The sequence below is a fragment of the Leptidea sinapis genome, chromosome 33 (genome assembly GCF_905404315.1).
Source record: "Leptidea sinapis chromosome 33, ilLepSina1.1, whole genome shotgun sequence".
Classification (NCBI taxonomy): domain Eukaryota; kingdom Metazoa; phylum Arthropoda; class Insecta; order Lepidoptera; family Pieridae; genus Leptidea; species Leptidea sinapis.
The window spans coordinates 7,799,985-7,819,120 of record NC_066297.1 but is presented as its reverse complement, the minus strand read 5'-3'; the positions used below and the strand labels follow the sequence as shown (position 1 = coordinate 7,819,120).

The window sequence follows — 19,136 nt, the reverse complement described above, 5'->3', positions numbered from 1 at the left end:
ACCAGTGGGAAGCTCCTTTGCACAGTAAGCCGGCTAGTTTATGGGTACTACAACGGCGTTTATTTCTGCCGTGAAGCAGTAATGTGTACCTAAACATTACTGTGTTTCGGTCTAAAGGGCGCCGTAGCTAGTGAAATTACAGGGCAAATGAGACTTAACATCTTATGTCGCAATTGTACTGCCGCTTAGAATATTTGGGTTTTTCAAGAATCCTGAGCGGCACTGCATAGTAATGGGTAAGTCGTATCAATTACCATCAGCTGAACGTCCTGCTCGTCTCACCCCTTAATATTTTATTTCATTAAAAAAACCACAAAGGAGTTCAGGGCCAAATTAAGTGCTTTTGGCACCTATTGCAAGTCTGTTGCAAGTTCATCTGCGCATTCATTTCCTTCGATCCCTGCGTGTCCTGAGACCCATCAAAGTCTGGGAGCTCAAGGACAATTTGTTAGATTTAAAGTGAAAACTTTCACTTCTGGGACTAAATAAAAATTATTTTATTCTTTATAATTATCGTCTGGATCATATTATTATAAACACGTGTCGAATTGTTTAAAGACAAATATTGGCGGAGTTAACACTAAAGAAAACTCAAATCATTTGTATAATTATGGATTTCCGCAAAGTAACGCCTACTTCAATAAATTTTCATATCATTATGGTTAATGTCGTTGATTTATCTTTAACTTATATTGTATTTAGATGTCCTCACTTACACGTTCACTTAACGGATGGCGTTTAATATAAGAATAAGCGGAAAAACTTGACCTAATTCACTTAAATCGTAATTTAACCGTCATGACGAGTTGGTGAGAGGTAATTATCTCCATAACGATGGAAGGTCTTGGGTTCAAATCAGTGATGCCAAATGATTTCTGAAAAATGCGAGTGCTTAAAACATTGTGGATGAAAATCGTTTACGTATTATAAACAACTAGAATCGCTCAAAAATTGACTGAAGTAATACTGTCTACTTGTCTGTTAGGCAGAGTTTTCGTTCAGTTGTGTTTCGACCACGCTTTGAATACAATGACACGCAATGGTTCTTTTTAAATTCTTTTAAATTACGTAACACATGTACATTTTCTGGGATCATGTTGTTAAAGCATATACAGCGCACATGTATAATTATATTAAAAACACGCTTTATTTGTCTGATTTGTGTATACTTGGCCCGCTGTCATTAAGTTGCGACTTTTTATTTTTTCGCTACTGCTTTTCTCGAACGTAGCACATTTACCGGACCAGGAATTCATTCTCTTGGGTTCTTTTTTTTTCAGGTACGGAAGTTAACAATTTGTGGTACAAAGAGTAAGTATCCAATACCCTTGAAAGTATAACATTCAATTATTCGAAAACATTATTATTAAACACTTACTGACTGACGGACAAGGTTGTAGTCAATGCTAATAATCTTGAGACTTTATCGAAGAGGTTCATCAAACAAACTAAAATACAAAACCATTTACTGCGAGACGAACTATAAATGAAGGTTTTATACCAATAATAAACTCCTAATTACTAAAACACAGTGGATTTCTTTTTTAACTTCCTTTATTGTAGCGACCTTTTGGTTAGAGCGAAGAAGACTCTTGAATAAAATGTATAAACATTATGTTTGTTTTTAAAGTGATAACCCTCACTTCTAGGATTAATACTCAAATAAAATTTGAAAAACAAAATTTTTCAAACGGTTAATTCAGTTGGTTAGGGCACCGGCACGGAACGCCGGAGGTCGTGGGTTCGAATCCCGCATCGTTCATAAAATTTTGTTTTTCAAATTTTATTTGTGTAAAATGTATAAGTCAAAGTCGAATAAACTTTAATACTTAAAAAAAAGTGTGTGTGTACTCATGTATGCACGCAAGAAGTTATACTTCTTTGGCCTAACGAAGCAAAAAATCATAAAATGATTTATTTCTCGTGCTATTCTACGTTTTTAGAAAGAAAAATTTTGTAAAAATCTTGCATTGATGGCTTTGACAATTAATTATTCAATAATTAATACGGCTGTATGGGCTTGAACCCTTTGCCTGTCCTAATAATGGACGAAGAAACAAAAAAAATAACGAATGACGCAAACGTCAGAAAATTTTAGGAACCAACTTCATCCTGTTACTTTTGTATTACAGTGATTCACTCTCATAATTTTTTCATAACGCACCTAAAGAAGTATAACGTCAAAAAGTTTATTTGTTGTATGCGGGCTAGAATAAGGGTACCACAACGGCGCCATTTTGTGCCGTTAAGCATTAATGTGTAAGTACTATTGTGTTTCAATGTTGGGCAAATGAGACTTAATATTTTATGTCTCAAGCTGAGTTATTTGCACAGTATAATGTCCTATTATATATTATTATGCGTAGCTGATATTAATAACATCTTTGTGCTGCAGAAGAGGGCTATTCGCGCTATTTATAACCTAGGTCCTAAAGAACAAAAATTGAGAGAAACATTTTAACTGTTACATTTCAATATATATTTGATTATGTTGTATATGGTCATAAGCATTTGCATAGAAACTGTGACAATCATAATGTTAACACGAGGAACAAACAAAAATTTGTTATTTTAATTTGCCTACTACTTAAGTCGAGTTAGTAAGACTTTTATTGGGCGATGTATATGCTTTTACAACGTGATCCCAGATAATGTACAAATTTTATGAACGATGCGGGATTCGAACGCACCACCTCCGGCGTTCCGTGCCGGTGCCACAGATACCACAGAGTGGGAATTGAACGGCTCAGGCTCTTTAAACATTTTAAACCTTATTTTTATTAAAAAGAAACCCGCTGAGTTTCTTGCGCCCGTTCTTCTCAGGTCTGAGGCAGTCTATTTTCAATGGGTGATAGTTTTTGACGTTGAATAAGTGATTTTGAATCCTATTTTATAGCGCAATTGTAGTGCCGCTCAGAATTTGTGGGTTTTTCAAGAATTCTGAGCGGCACTGTTATAGGCATTGACTATTTGGCGTTTGAGTATATTTGTTGCATCATTTTACATATTATATTGTAATTGAAATGATTTGTACGACAATGAAAATGTAAATTTTGATTTAAAAGAGTGACAAGTGAGTTGCTACTTCTTCTCATTAGCATTAACCCTTTACGAAGTAGCGGTAAATTTAATAAGAATTTTTTTGGACATGCATAAGTGTCATTTCCGTGACCTACATGAATAAAGTGATTTCGATTTCATAAATAAATATATCGAACTTATACTTGAGCTATAAGATGTAATAAATAAATACGGCTTCTATCTATAGGCCTTATACAACGCTGTTTTTTAACAAAAAAAAACATTACAATAGCATGTAAGTACAAACCAAACTTCCGCCATTGAAATTGTATTAAGTAAAAGATAAAAATAATAACTAGATATTGCGCAAAACGTAACACCGTGTAATGTGTGCCAAGAATAATTAATTTTGTCCGTATTTCTTAAACTTATCGTATTTCAAGCATATAAATATTAAAAACGTTAATTTGTGCCACAGAATATGCAATACTACAAGTACAGAAGTCCCACTCCGCAAAAACAATTAAAGAAATAGGACTCTTGCGGCTATACAATATGGCACAGTGTTATTAATTCACCTAGAAGTTGCCTCTCTTTCTATCGCGTGACTCTTACCTCTTCTGACGACATTAGTGTTGTCCTCTCTATCTAAAACTGTACCTACCTGGTATAAGATCATCTTATAAAAATAACTAAGTTTGTTCTGTTCTGTTCTATTTGTAATATAAATAGGTATCTAATCGTTATTATAAATCAATATTCTTTGTCAAACCTACATTAGTTGCAGATAGTATACATGTGTTGGGAGACCACGACTTAGTAAAAAAATGGTAATTTCATTATAATAATTATAATAAACACTATAAATTAGATTGAAACAGCATTTTTAGAAGGTTTAAAAAATAACTTTGGATCGCAATTATATGCTTTGCTTTTTTATGTCTGTCCATTTGTTAATGATCGGTCAGACCAATGACATATAGAACGTCATTGGGTCACACCAGTGAAGTAGGTGACGAACAAAGCTCGTACGTTCATCCTTATCGAATAGCCTCTCTGCAGAGGCCTCAGCGCTTACTTACGATTTCGATATATACGAGATTCGACCTATACGGGGACTGGGGAGTGAGACAGGCCTGGTTGTACTTTAAAATACTACGGACTGTGCGTTTCGAAAATGGGCATAACATTATCAAAGTTTAAATAGCCTTAAAAAAACTTTCTGCGTCTCACAAGAAACAATTCAAATTCAAATATTTTTATTCAAAATAGGATTTAAAATCACTTATTGAACGTCAAAAACTACCACCCATTCAATATAGACTGCCTCAGACCTGAGAAGAATGGGCGCAAGAAACTTAGATTGAATGAGAAGTTAAATCTAAGTTGAACTATTTAACATTGAAATTGTTTAACTTGAGAAAAGGTTAGGTTATTACTAAAATTTTATGTATACATATTAATATGCAAGAGCGACATTTCAAGTCAATTTCCTAATATGCAAATATTGGGGTTGAGCAGGTTATCAACTGTTAAGTAGATCCTGTAGATGAAGCCACAACCTGAGGGTTGAACAAATCATACAAAATTTATCGTTGTTGCGTCACTCGAACGGTTGTCTCAGTTGTAAAGTTGTATACTTTCTAACAGGTATCATGTAAAAACTTTTTTTTATGGAACAATGAGGACAACCGAGCGTACGAGTCACCTGGTGTTAAGTGATCACCGCCGCCCACATTCTCTTGCAACACCAGAGGAATTATAGGAGCGTTATCGGCCTTTAAGGAAGGTGTACGCACTTTTTTCTAAGGTACCCAATAAATATTAAATAAATATGTTGTATATTAATTACTCGTACATAGCAAGAGTTTTAATAATAACATAATTTTAATAGTGTTCAGAGAATTCGTTTGGGTTAACACCAGCAGTAGAATTCCACCACCGGAAATTACGTCAAAATACGAAATTCCAACCGCAACATATTGACGTCTCGCATTCTCAAACCGTGTATTAAGTGGAATCAATTAATATCGGGTTTCCTGAACCGATACGACTTAGGAACTGTCAAGCATAAACAGGGCTGGATTTAAACTTAATGGCACCCCTGGGCACCGGAAAAAAATCCGCTACTGGAATTTTACTTGAACTTATAGTTTATATATTTTATTTTTGAAAACTAAAATAACTGATTTATTGCAGAAACATTATTATAACCAAAAATTATTAAATAACTCAAGAATTAATTAAGTATATTGAGCAATCTTGGTAAGACTAAAAAAATTTTTTTCACTTTCAAAATTTTGCCACCCTAATAAATTTGCCGCCCTGGGCACTTGCCCCAACTGCCCCTATTGTAAATCCTCCGCTTAGCATAAATAAAATCAAAATCACTTTATTGATGTTCGTCAAGGAAATGACACTTATTAATATTAATGTCAAAAGTTTTCTTTTCTTTTAATATTTACCACCACCTCGGAAAGTGTCAAAAGAATTGGCAAGAAACTCGGTGCCACTCTTTCAAATCAACACTTACAGCTTCCTCATATAATATATATGTCTAGATAGAGTCTCTTGCTGTTAGACAACCGATGAAAACGGGCCAGGAATATTGGTTTAGTGTGCGTGACAAGCTACGTCCTACACTCGCGATTTGTATGACACTTTGTGTTAGTGTGCGTGAATTGCTCAAAATAGAGGTTAGTTCTAAGCTTCACAGCTGTCATAGTCTATCTAGACGTATAAACGATCTAAAACAGCTTCACCATTTTTCAAATCATTTCACTAACAATATATTATGTAAAATTATTTAACCAAAATACTCAAACGTCAAAATATACTCAATGCCTTGCCAATACACGAGTAAGTCAAGAAAGTAAATTTAAATTTATACGTAAAAAAAAGAGTTATTGAGTACAGTAGATTCTAGGCGTGCATAAAAACCGAAATAAATATAGCACTAGTGTTAATGTTGATTTAGTTTAATTTAAATTGTTTTGATTTGAAACAGCGACATCTCAAGTCAATTTCTTACTAACCAATTATTGGGGTTGAGCAGGTTTTCAACAGTAAAGTAGGTACTGTAGATGAAGCCACAACCTACCTTTCTAGAAAACCAATGCACGCCCCTGAGTAGATGCATCAATCCACACACACCGTAAATAATATAATAAAGGTATTTTGTGAGATTTTTATTATTTAGAGCATAGAGTATAGACCATACCCCCACTATAAAGGCCGGCAACACTTCTCTTGACCTCTGTTCTTGCGGATGTGCGTGGGCGGTTGCTTCACCACCTCCTATCATCATGTGAGCCTCATACCCGTTTGCCCCTCTTATATGTATAAAAAATTGTATTTACTTGTGTACGCACGCAAGAAGGTATTCATCTTTTGTTTTATGGAATAGCAGGACAAACGAGCGTACAGGTCACCTGTTAAGTGATCACCGCCGCCCACATTCTCTTGCAACACCAGAGGAATCATAAGAGCGTTGCCGGCCTTTAAGGAAGGTGTACGCGCTTTTTTTAAGGTAACCATGTCGTATCGTCCCGGAAACACCGCACAAGGAAGCTCATTCCACAGCTTTGTAGTACGTGGAAGAAAGCTCCTTGAAAACCACGTGGAGCACCACCACTTTGGTGAAACAAAAACCCTTAAAAAAGTTAATCCTCTTGCTATTTTACGTTATAGAAAATTCATTACCATTATTACCCATAACACAGGCCTAATTTGGGGCATGATAATTTGTGTAAAAAGTGTGTCAATATTATTACTATTAATTAAATAAAGATGGCATTGGCACAACCAATGAAAATAATAATATACCGCATATAAAGTGTAATATAAAATCATTAAATTATTTTTATAAACTTGTATAATATATAAATTGAAATTATTTAATTCTCGTCCATTCGTTGTGGTTCAGTAGACATATGAGTTACAAGAGGCTTGGTGGCTGAAGTATGATACAAATGGTCTAGTTCAGCAGCTAACGTCAGGGTGTCCAATTTGCGTTGTTCGCGCGCATTGTTAAATTCACTCTGATAATTTTTCCCGTAACGCGCCAAAACAAGTTTAACTTCAAAAACATGCGCATTTTATTCCCTATCGCTTCAACTCAAACAAAAAAATTGTTTGTAATGTTCGATAATAGGTATAGACTATTGTGTTATGTCTCTGTGATTGTCCGCGTTATTTATAAATATATTAATGGCCACACGATTCATTAACCTTAAGAGTAAAAAACAGTTAATAGTTTATTAAACATTTCTTATAATGAGTTTATTATCATTATTGTTTACTGGCTTTATCATTTACCGCTAACATCGTCCGCGACGACGATATAAACAGCAAAAGTACTATGTCTGCATCTAGAGTTATGTTATATCTGCCCACATTATTGCTGCTTTTCCACCAGAGATGTGTGAGGATGCGTAGTGAGGGATGTGTTTGTAAAGAGCCAATGCTATCGCTTCATTTACCTTGTCTCGGTCAGCACAGTTTTGGTGGAAACGGCACAGCGGAGCTAGATTTTTGCGCATACAAAACAAGCGAGGGATGTGTTAGAGGGAAGTGTGCGAGGGATGTGTGCGAGTATTGTGTTGCGTGGTTTGCTATATACTGTACCAGTCAGAATACTACATCGCCCCCCGTCGACACATTTCACAGCTTCGCTTCACATCCTCGTACAACACATTTTCCTCGCACAGCTTTGGTGGAAACCTCCACACATTTTCACAGCATAGCTAGACATCCTCGTACGACACATTTCCCTCGCACATCTCTGGTGGAAACGCAGTCTATATCTGGACCTCGCTTTAACTTGAAGCCCCCTCACGTGCCCCGTTCACCCCCTCACGCTCGCCCTGTTACGACAGTACGGTTTGCAGTTTCATTACCCTTAGGTACATGTCGTGATATTTTCGCGTTATCATAGCTTTGTTTTTGAAGTTTTTATTGTTACGATTTGACTTTTGTAGTAATAACTACAAACAGAACTGCAGAACTTATTAATTCTGCAGTTTCTGTTGTTCTGAGGCGCTATAAGAGATATGATCATATATATAATAGAAAAATAATTACTTCTTGTACTTAACCCAGACTATTTTTTTTTATGTAATAGGAGGACAAACAAGCGTACGGGTCACGTGTTGATAAGTGATCACCACCGCCCACAATTTCTTGCAACACCAGAGGAATCACAGGAGTGTTGCCGGCCTTTAAGGAAGGTGTACGCGCTTTTTTTGAAGGTACCCATGTCGTATCGTCCCGGAAACACCGCACAAGGCAGCTCATTCCACAGCTTTCCTTCCTTGAAAACCGCTCTGTGGAGGATCGCCACACATCCAGATGGTGAGGATGATATCCTAACTTGTGGCGTGTTGTGCGAAGGTGGGATTCGGCGGCAGGAATCAGGTTAAACAGCTCTTCGGAACACTCCCCGTGATAAGTGATATTTCTTTGGTTTTTAATTATTATAATAATAATCGGCATCACAACACCATTCCATCAATGATAATACAGAAAAAATAAATCGCTGTTTATTAATTAATAATAATATCTTAGTGACTCTTGTTTTGCACACCGTACCAAAGCGAAGATGTGACGTCATCGACGTCAGGTCCATAGATAATGTAACCGGGTACAGGTAAATTATTTTCGAGACGTTTTTGCATTTGTAGTAGTACTTGTATATTTACAGTAAATTCTCAACTTGATTTTGAATTTCCTTGTACAGTCAGAAAAAAAGGTTCTTTACATTCTAAAGTGTTTTCATGAGGGTTATCACTTTAAACACATAACAAATTGTTTATATTTGCAAAAGCGACATCTGAAGTCAATTTCCTAAGATCTAATTACTGGGGTTGAGCAGGTTATCAACAGTAAAGTAGATTCTGTAGATGAAGCCACAACCTGAGAGTTGAACAAAGCATACAAGATTTATCAATGATACGTCATTCGAACTGTTGGCTCAGTTGGAAAGAGCGCTCGCACGGAACGCTAGAGGTCGCGGGTTCGAATTCCGCTTCGTTCATTAAATTTGATTTTCAAACTGTATTTGTGTAATAAATCCCAGAAGTGAGGGCTATCGCATTAAAAATATAACAAATTATTATAAGCATTTGTTTTTAATTGTCAGAAAGTACTCTTTTTATTGTTTACAAGTTTTAAACTTGTTTTTTTTTAACTTGTTAAATTTAATGTTTATTGTAAACTGAGTGATTGTTATCATTTCTTGTTTTTCTTTTTACTGTTTAAAAATATAATGTTTTTCTTCGATCACTTTATCACTTTTGCGACTTAAGTGTTTTACAAAAAAAAGTATAACTTCTGACGCGTGTACAAACGTACAAACACATTTTTTATTTAATCTTAATATAATTATATAAATTACGTGTCACGTTGTTTGTCCACGATGAAGTCCTAAACTACTGAACCGATTTTAAACAAATTTTGAACACTGTATGCAATTTGATCAAACTTGATAGATTGATTAGCTTTTATTTCGATTCGTGACTTTTTATATTTTCTTATTTCAAATTTTATTTGTTTTATTATTATTTTTTATTTCATTACAAAGACAGAAAAAAATTAAAGAGTTATTTAGTAAGTAATATAATCTGTAATAATTAAAGTTAAAGTTAAAAAAAAATCAAATTTTTGTTATTGGTACGAAATTTTATATATTATGCATTTCTCTAGGTGAAGCGTGGTTTTTACCAGTGGGAGGCTTAGAGCATTTACCAGGCTCCTTTGCACAGGATGCTGGCTAGATTATGGGTACCACAACGGCGCCTATTTCTGCAGTGAATCAGTAATGTGTAAGCATTATTGAATTTCGGGCTGAAGGGCGCCGTAGCTAGTGAAATTACTGGGCAAATGAGACATAACATCTTATGTCTTAAGGTGACGAGCGCAATTATTGTAGTGCCGCTCAGAATTTTTAGGTTTTTCAAGAATCCTGAGTGGCTCTGCATTGTAATGGGCAGGGCATATCAATTATCATCAGCTGAACCTCCTGCTCGTCTCGTCCCTAACTGTCAAAAAAAGCGAAGCGCACCGGTTCTTTTGTTAGTACTTAATATTTTAATTATTAAATTCTTCTAAAATTTTATATGAATTTTGTTGTATGACCTTTTAAATAGTTTGTAAAATACAGAATCTGTAAATGGTGCGGTTGAAAAGTGGCGAAAATATCCTGGTACTTCTTTACATTTTGCGCACAATTTTTCCATCTTTTGTGCAGTAGATAGGAAACATATAAGGTCAAATCTTAGATAATTTGTACATCTAGATTTTAGATGGGCCGTGACAGAAAAAAATAGCGGCGAAGTGCTAACCTCTATTTTCAGCAACGCACGCTCACTTAAACAAAGTGGCATACGTACCGCGGATGTAAGACGTACCTAATTGTCATGCACACTAAATTAATAAACCTGGCCTATTGTCATGCTTTCGTTAACAGCAAGAGACTTTGTCTAGACTATGAGTAGCAAACATAATAATAGTTAACACATATTAATGAATATTCTGCAAGCAATTTCCATGTAATCTTATCAGAAGAGAAATGATCAATATTTCTATGAAACTAATACTATAAGGATAAATCCCAGTTGAATATTATTAAAAGTAATTATTAATAATCAAAATTATTTATAAAACAAAATTAATATGATTGTCTATTATCCAGAAATTCAGACTGAGCTAGTCTTAATAATTTATTATTTATTGATAGTTAATTACGTCTTATAGCCGTTATAATTAACGATAAAACTCAATAATAACATGCAATTTTATAGTTTTTTATTTAAATGTGTTTCTTTACAATAAGTCAATAACCGCTCCATTATATTATTGTGAGCTGATAAGCGTGTTTATTTTTACAGTTAAATGTAAATAATTATAAATTGAAGTTATAAAAAAAATCAATTAAAAATCTTTTAAAAATCATAAATAAACTTACCATAGACAAAAACAATAATCACAAACAATTAAAGTCCACTCAAATGAAACACTTGAAAAATAAATCAAATTTGACGTTTGACACGTAAAATGCGCGCCTTTCCCGCGCAAACTCGCGTCTTACGAAACGCGTATAACCTTAAGCTGAGGCGACGTTCATCTGATTACCCAGGGCCGCGTGTATCGAAGCGATAATGTCTTCTGCCTTCTATTTTCCCACTAACTTCGCAACAGGAATAATTAAGTAGTAGTAATTAGCTGGCTTTTATAGTAACGCGCTCTGTAGGCCTAAAATCTAAATGGAATATTTTCCATTTAGGCCTACTGGACGCGTACGATATATGTATATACAAGCTGATGCCCGCGACTTCATCCGCGTAAAAGGGATTTTAAAAAGAACAAGCAAGTTTGAAATTGAAGATTATCTCATGTCCTATTCCAGTTCTGGTTCCCGTTCTCGCTCCCGTTCCCAACTATAATATGTTATATGAATGTTATTTCGAAGATGATTGCTATGGCAAATTAAAATTACTATGGGTATAGTAAATAGTTATACCTGATATACGTGAATTTCGGTTTTTCACAAATCCCGGGAGAACCATGGATATTTCCGGGATAAAATGTAGCCTATAATGTATGTCCCTTCCCAAGCACCAGTCTATCGCTGTACCAAATTTAAGAATGTTTCACCTAATTAAAAAAATATTTGCACACATACGATATAAGAACTTATCGAATATTTTAATTACTTGTAATATGTATTAGATTAACTTACTCGTGTTAAGCATTGCCTATTTGACGTTCGAGTCTTAGATAATTTATACGTCTAGATAGAGTCTCTTGCTGTTAGACAACCGATAAAAACTGAACAGGAATATTAGTTTAGTGTGCGTGACAAGCTACGTATTACACTCGCGATTTGTATGTCACTTTGTGTTAGTGTGCCTGAATTGCTCAAAGTAGAGGTTAGTAAGTCAATTTTTGTCGACATTTTCAAAGCTGTCATGGTCTATCTAGGCGTATAAATGATTTTAGTATATTTGTTGTTCACGTTACATAATATATTGTACTAAATTAGAATGTTTTGTACAACGATGCAGCTGTAAATGTTGATTTAAAAGAGTGGCAATGAGTTTCTTCGAAGCTAGACGAGAGAGCCCTCGTCCTGTAATTGTTTTACGCAATTCCGACACATAATTACACTCTTGGCAGAGCGGTCGTGGTCATCACGAAGTGGCATCTTTTGGGGCAGTGTCCTAAGACAACTTACTGGGAAGTCTCAACCACTAAAAAATGTATATTATCTTTGAAATAAACGAAATTTATTTATTTATAACCGGGTTGTAAATTTGTGTCACATTGAGGAATTAGCTAGAAACTTTGACAATCATAATGTTAACACGAGGAACAAACATAAACATTTTATGCCTACTACTCGTTTAAGTCGAGTTAGTAAGTCTTTTATTGGGCAATGTATATTTTTTACAATATAATCCCAGAAAGTGTACAACGAATGTGTCACGAAATTTAAAAGAATTGTTAAAAAACGTTTGTGTGGAAAAGGTGACTATAACATAAACGATTTTCTTAATGATACCACTGACTGGAAATGAAACGAGCACCCTCAGGCTCTTTAATTATAAGTGTTTATTGTACGATATTACATTGAAATCCATATTTTTATTTTTTTTTAAAAAAAGCCCGCTGAGTCTCTTGCGCCCGTTCAGGTCTGAGGCATACCATTTTGAATTAATGGTAGTTTTTGATATTCAATAAGTGATTTTGAGTCATATTTTGAATAAAAATATTTGAATTTGTCATATTATGGCGCAAAACAGAAGCCGGAGCGATTCAATAGCTATTAATGGCTAGCGAGCCAATAGAAAACTCTGCCCGGTTCTACGGGTTGCCAGTGGATGACAATCGCGAGACTATATAGCATCCAGTTCGGAGTTCTGGAAGTTAAATGGAGAAGGAGGCAAGGTTTAGTTACTCCTGTGTTGGTAGCTCACGTGGGTAACGATCATGTATTCTCTCTTTAGCAGGACCACGGGGCGAAGTTCAGTTATTTCCCGTAAAGATACGATGTTCTGCCTGCTGACAAAGTAAAAATGTATGGATGATCTGAATGAGATTGAAATTTACCAATGGGATGGAATTTACCAGTGGGAGGCTCCTTTGTACAGGATGCCGGCTAGATTATGGGTGTGGTACCCATAATATAGTGGCGCCTTTTTCTGTCGTGAAACAGTAATGTGTAAACATTATTGTGTATCGGTCTGAAGGGCGCTGTAGCTAGTAAAATTACTGGGCAAATGAGACTGAACATCTTATGTCTCAAGGTGACGAGCGCAGTTAAAGTGACACGTAGAGTTATTGGACTTTTCAAGAATCCTGAGCGTCACTACAATGTAATGGGCAGGGCGTATCAATTACCATCAGTTGAACATCCTGCTAGTCTCGTGCCTTGTTGTCATAAAAAAAATACAGAATGATACGATCAACGGACTTGGAAACTAACGATGTCGAGCATCCCGACGCATCCCTGGTGTTGCAGTTGCAACATCCCCAGGGATAAGTTCAGTGGATGGCAGGAAAGGGGATGAACCTTCTTCGATTGCAAGATATCGATAAACCTAATCCTATGAAATGTAACCCTACTGGAGTATATAAATAGTTGGAAAGTGCATTACCTACTTTTTTTTATAAAAATAAGGGACAAGATGAGCTGGAGGTTCAGCTGATGGTAATTGATACGCCCTGTTCATTACAATGCAGTGCCGAATTTAATAGAATTAGTATTTTTCAAAAACTTTAACCGAACAATTATTCAATTTAATAAGTATATTTTAAATAAACAAAAAAAAACCAATAAAATAAATGCCCATTTGCAGCTTAGCCACATGATCAACACAAATAATGTACTATTGGATGTAGCGTTTACAATCTAAGTCAGCCCGCGCCTTAAATAAATATGGATTTCAATGTAATATCGTACAATAAACATTTATAATTAAAGAGCCTGAGGGTGCTCGCTTCATTTCCAGTCAGTGGTATCATTAAGAAAATCTTTTATGTTATAGTCACCTTTTCCACAATGACGTTTTTTAACAATTCTTTTAAATTTCGTGACACATTCGTTTGTACATTTTCTGGGATCATATTGTAAAAAGATATACATTGCCCAATAAAAGACTTACTAACTCGACTTAACCGAGTAGTAGGCATAACATGTTTATGTTTGTTCCTCGTGTTAACATTATTCTTATTAGTGTTAAATTCCTCAATGTGACACAAAGTTGCAACCCGGTTCTATTATCTTTGGACCCGGTGTTAAACAATCATCCCAATGATTTTTTTTTTTTTTTTTTTCTTCTTTTGGCAATAGCGTTTACTTTTTGCCAATAACGGAATCCCAACGATTTTATAATTAACTATCTGCCCCGACAGACATTGTTCTGTAGATAATAAAAAAAAAACTGTTTTATAGAGATTTGCCAATAATATTTCAAAACATTAATTGTTTCACAGCGGAACTGTCAAATCTTGCGTCACTAAATTCTCTCATAGAAAATATTTCCATACAAAACAGATATTGAAAATAAAAATAATTATGCGTCCCAAATCGAAAATAAAACTATCCATATCTCTCAAGTTGTACTCCATGGAGTAATCCCCATTAAAATCCGTTCATTAGTTTAGGAGTCCATCGCGGACAAAAAAAGATTGATGTAAAGGTGTTGTATTGTGTTACTGATTATTATTTAAGATAATGATGAAATTCAATGAAAGAATGTGGATTTAGTAAAAATATTATTAAAATTTCTGTCAGTACTATCATAACGACACAGAACAACAGAAAGTACAGTAAACAACAAAAGTTTAAAACCCCTGATTGCTACCGCCGAATTCCACCTTCGCACGACACGCCACATATTAGGATGTCATCCCCACGATACGACATGGGTACCATCAAAAAAAAAGCGCGTACACCTTCCATAAAGGCCGGCAACGCTCCTGTGATTCTTCTGGTGTTGCAAGAGAATATAGGCGGCGGTGATCAGTTAACACCAGGTGACCCGTACGCTCGTTTGTCCTCCTTTTCCTTAAAAAGAACGTAACTATGAAAACTTCAAAACAGCACAAAAATATCACAAAATGTATCTAACAGTAATGAAACTGCAAACCGTACTGACGCAAAAGGACGGGCGCGAGGGGATGAAAGGACAACGGAATTAGGCTTTTTACGTTTGTTTACGCAGAGTTGGACAAAGTCAAAGTAAGTTCTTCATTTGCCAGAAACCTTCGCAAGTAAAGTTGTTACAAATTTAAGAGTAGGCACATGTTTCGTCTTGACAGACATGCAAATATTTTAGCGGTTTCGTTTTATAATATTATAATATATATATATATATATATATATATATATATATATATATATATATATATATATATATATATATATATATAATATTAAGAGATAATGTAGTAAAAATAATCATAAAAAAAGTATACTTAATATTAAAAATAGTATTGGTGCCAGTTACCACTTCATGTATTAAACTGTAAAAACAATATTTTTAATAGCGTTAATAATTTAAATCTATTTAACACTGTCTTCTCTCTTATTTCTTTTGGTAATTTATTAAATATATTTACACACATGGCAGTTTTTTTGGTACACAGTGGTTCTACAGTGACAAACACTAGCTGTCTTTTCATTATTGTTATAATAACGCAATCATTATAAAGCGCGGACTGACTAGGATTGTAAACTCTACAACCAACCGTACAATATTTGTGTTGATCATGTGGCTAAGCTGTAAATGGGTATTTATTTTACAGGTTTTCTTTTGTTTATTCAAAATTTACATATTGAATTGTTCGGTTTAAGTTTTAGAAAAGTACTAATTCTATTAAATTCTTTAAAAAAAGAATGTCGTTATAGCTAGAAATTCGGAGATTTTCGACTCCAAAGTTTATTTTTCGAATACGAACTTCCAAATTTGTAATTTGATATTACAAATTATATATTAATATTCTATTCGGTTCAAATTTTTCGTTAAGTCCTTCTTCGTGCACTGTACTTTTTTCGTCGGAATATTTTCATTGCGTTATGTTGTAATCGACTCACTAAGAAACCAATTTTTGTGGATATTGACGTATGACCGCGCCTTAACATTAATTCAGTGTGTCAGGTTGCAGCAGATAATTCTCTTTCGCCTTTTCTACAGTTTTGTTATTTTTTAAAGTGACATCCTTGACTTGATTATGTATACAAAAAATATTAAAAGAGGGAATGAGGTCACTCGTCGAATCCAACTCGGATGGGCAGCGTTCGGGAAGCTCCGTAAATCTTCTCGTCCCAAATACCAGTGTCTGAAGACGAAGGTTTTCAACCAGTGTGTTGCCAGTTATGACTTACGGTACGCAGACGTGGCCGCTAACTATGGGCCTGATAAAAAGCTCATGTTCTCTCAGAGGGCAATTGGGCTATGTTCGGAGTATTTAATATATATCAGTATATAATTATTATTAAAATTATTAGAAATGAGGAGATACGTAGGAGGAGAACCAATGTTGTCCAGCAGTGAACGTCTTCCGGCTGATGATGATGATACAAAAAATAACTTGAGATGTCGCTCTTTCAAATCTTAACAGTTTTTTCTAATCATATTTATATTATAATACGTTTTAATGATTTCGGCTCTTTATACCTTATCATAATAACTATTTATGACGCGAACATACTAACTAATCACTCTTTCATTGAGTTATTATTGGTAACTTCATATTTACCTTGACATGAGCGGCTAAAATATATGTTCTTGAGACTTGAACTGTGAGAATTTATCTGTGTATCGTAATTGAGAAATCAAAGATATTTATTTAAAAAAATTGCTTGTGTACAAAGTACACATGTCAGAAGTGAAACCTGCATGAACCTCTAAACTGCATATGAAGTCCTGGTACATGTTGCTAGAATGACACATGATTTCAACCGCTATGAAAGACTTTACTAACACCGCTACCATATTTATGTTGTCCTGGTGTCTATGCAGTTATAAGTCGTGCGTATTACATAAGAATATATTAAGGTATACCTACTCGCGTCATACATAAAAATAAAATAGTATGCATATTTCTGTCTCATTCTTTGCCGGCTTCATCCTACACATTTTTGTATTTGTGTCTCTTACCTGTCGTTTTTTTCTTTGCATCCGGTTTGAAATCACAACGATTCTGAAGAAGTTTCAATTCAAAAACCTTTTTTAGATAGGTTTAACAGGGTGATAGCATAAAAAGGCTCTCTTTGAAGCTCTGATTGCAATATTGACAAGTCATTGGGTAGGAAATATTTTGTATCGGACAGTTTTGATTTTTTAACAATTTGCTTTCGGATTTGTATACAAGGCCTCTGTTTGCATTCTATAAGATAAAGCCGTTTTAAGCACTTTTTGAAGTAGGTACTCTATTAAAAAAAAAATAAAAAAATCAACACAGATAATGATGTTAATGATCTTCATCATCATCATCAGCCGGAAGACGTCCACTGCTGGACGAAGGCCTCCCCCAAAGATCTCCACGACGATCGGTTCTGCGCTGCCCTCATCCAATATATTCCGGCGATCTTGACCAGAAGGCCTACCATCAACTTTTAATTAGCTATTCAGTTATGGTGCCTACACTGAATCGCTAAGATTCGTGCCTATTACAGAAAGGCGTTTGAATCGCTTATGGAGGAATGAACGAATGAAATTTGTCTGTGGTCCGCGGTGTGGGGAAGAGATGACGCTATACAGTCGTTGCGTAAGTCTGTCTCTCTAACTCGAACCATATGCGATGAATTAATTCCAAATCAAATGGATCCGATTGTTCCCGTGTTATACGTCTTGTTGTGTTTATTATGTAATAATTTTTATCTACACCCAAGCTTTAAATCCTCTATTAAAGATTCTGAAACAGTTAGCTTATTGCCAACATTAAAACACCCATAGTCCTAATAACCATTACATCATCCAAACGATTGTTGTAATGTTGTACTGAATTTCATAACAACACTCCTATGTTTTTTTTTTCGATCCCTTCATGCGCAAAGAGTTTCAACAGACAGCCACATTCTTTTTGCTCGATGCGTGGTATCTGTATGAATTTCAAAAAAATAACTTTTTCGTTTACGCGTGTTCAACACTACCAGAACGTCTCGTGCCGTAAAAAAAGTAGATAATTCGAATCGCCGCCATTTTTCGTGAAAATATGAGCGATTCAAGTTTTGACAGAACACCACCGGATATTTTAAACGCTGCACATAATATTCAAGTGCATTTTAATAATTGCACTACACAAAATGCCTACTAAAACTACTAAAATAAATAATTATTTCATTAATACTTAATTTATTTGTATATAATCAGTAATGGATGATATAAGGTTACTATTAGAACTGGCTGTTTTAATGTTAGCAGTAAGCTAACTGTGTCAGAATCTTTTAGAGGATTCATATTATGGGTGTAGATAAATTCTTGTATGCAACTAGTGCATAATAATACTGATAATTAGGTATTAAAACACTCATACGATACTATTATTACACTCGGCTTCGCCTCGTGTAGATAAACCCACATTCATGTTTAATACCCCTCATTACACAACAGTTGCATATTGACACATAAAAACAAAATATTCAACTGAAATACCTTGATTTATATATGTTTTCAATATTTTTTAAAAGTTATTAACACAATTCACTTTCCGCTAAGAAAGTAGCAACTTTGTTTGATTTGCTCACTTTGACACTTAAGCTATACAATTTTGGTTGATATATTACCTCGTGGTGCGAATCATCAACGAACTAAAACAGATTGCGATTCAATTTGCAACTTGATTTGATGTCAACCTAAATTGGATAGCTCTAACGACGTCGTGGGATGAAATAGCAAAACAGTTCATTTTAGGTTGCCCGCAGATCGTGTCCATCTTGTTTAGCCTACCAACACTGCGTCTTCCGGTACGTGGTCGCCATTCAAGGACTCTACTGCCCCACCGGCCATCTGTCCGTCGTATTATGAGCCCTGCCCACACTTGAAAATAATTTTGATCCAAAGCCAAAAACCAAAAAGAAAAGAGTCTAGAAAGTTTGTATGGAAAGTCCA

The 19,136-nt window shown here is 34.9% G+C and overlaps 1 protein-coding gene across 1 annotated transcript in view; it reads right to left on the bottom strand.

Annotated features, from left to right (window-relative positions):
- LOC126974717 (lysosome membrane protein 2-like) overlaps positions 1–11,132 on the bottom strand; it is a 107,978-nt gene extending 96,846 nt beyond the window's left edge. The window contains exon 1 of the mRNA XM_050822309.1: positions 10,985–11,132. The gene's annotated coding sequence lies outside the window, so the exon portion shown is untranslated. The remainder of the gene's footprint in view (positions 1–10,984) is intronic.
- Positions 11,133–19,136: the final 8,004 nt, after the last annotated feature.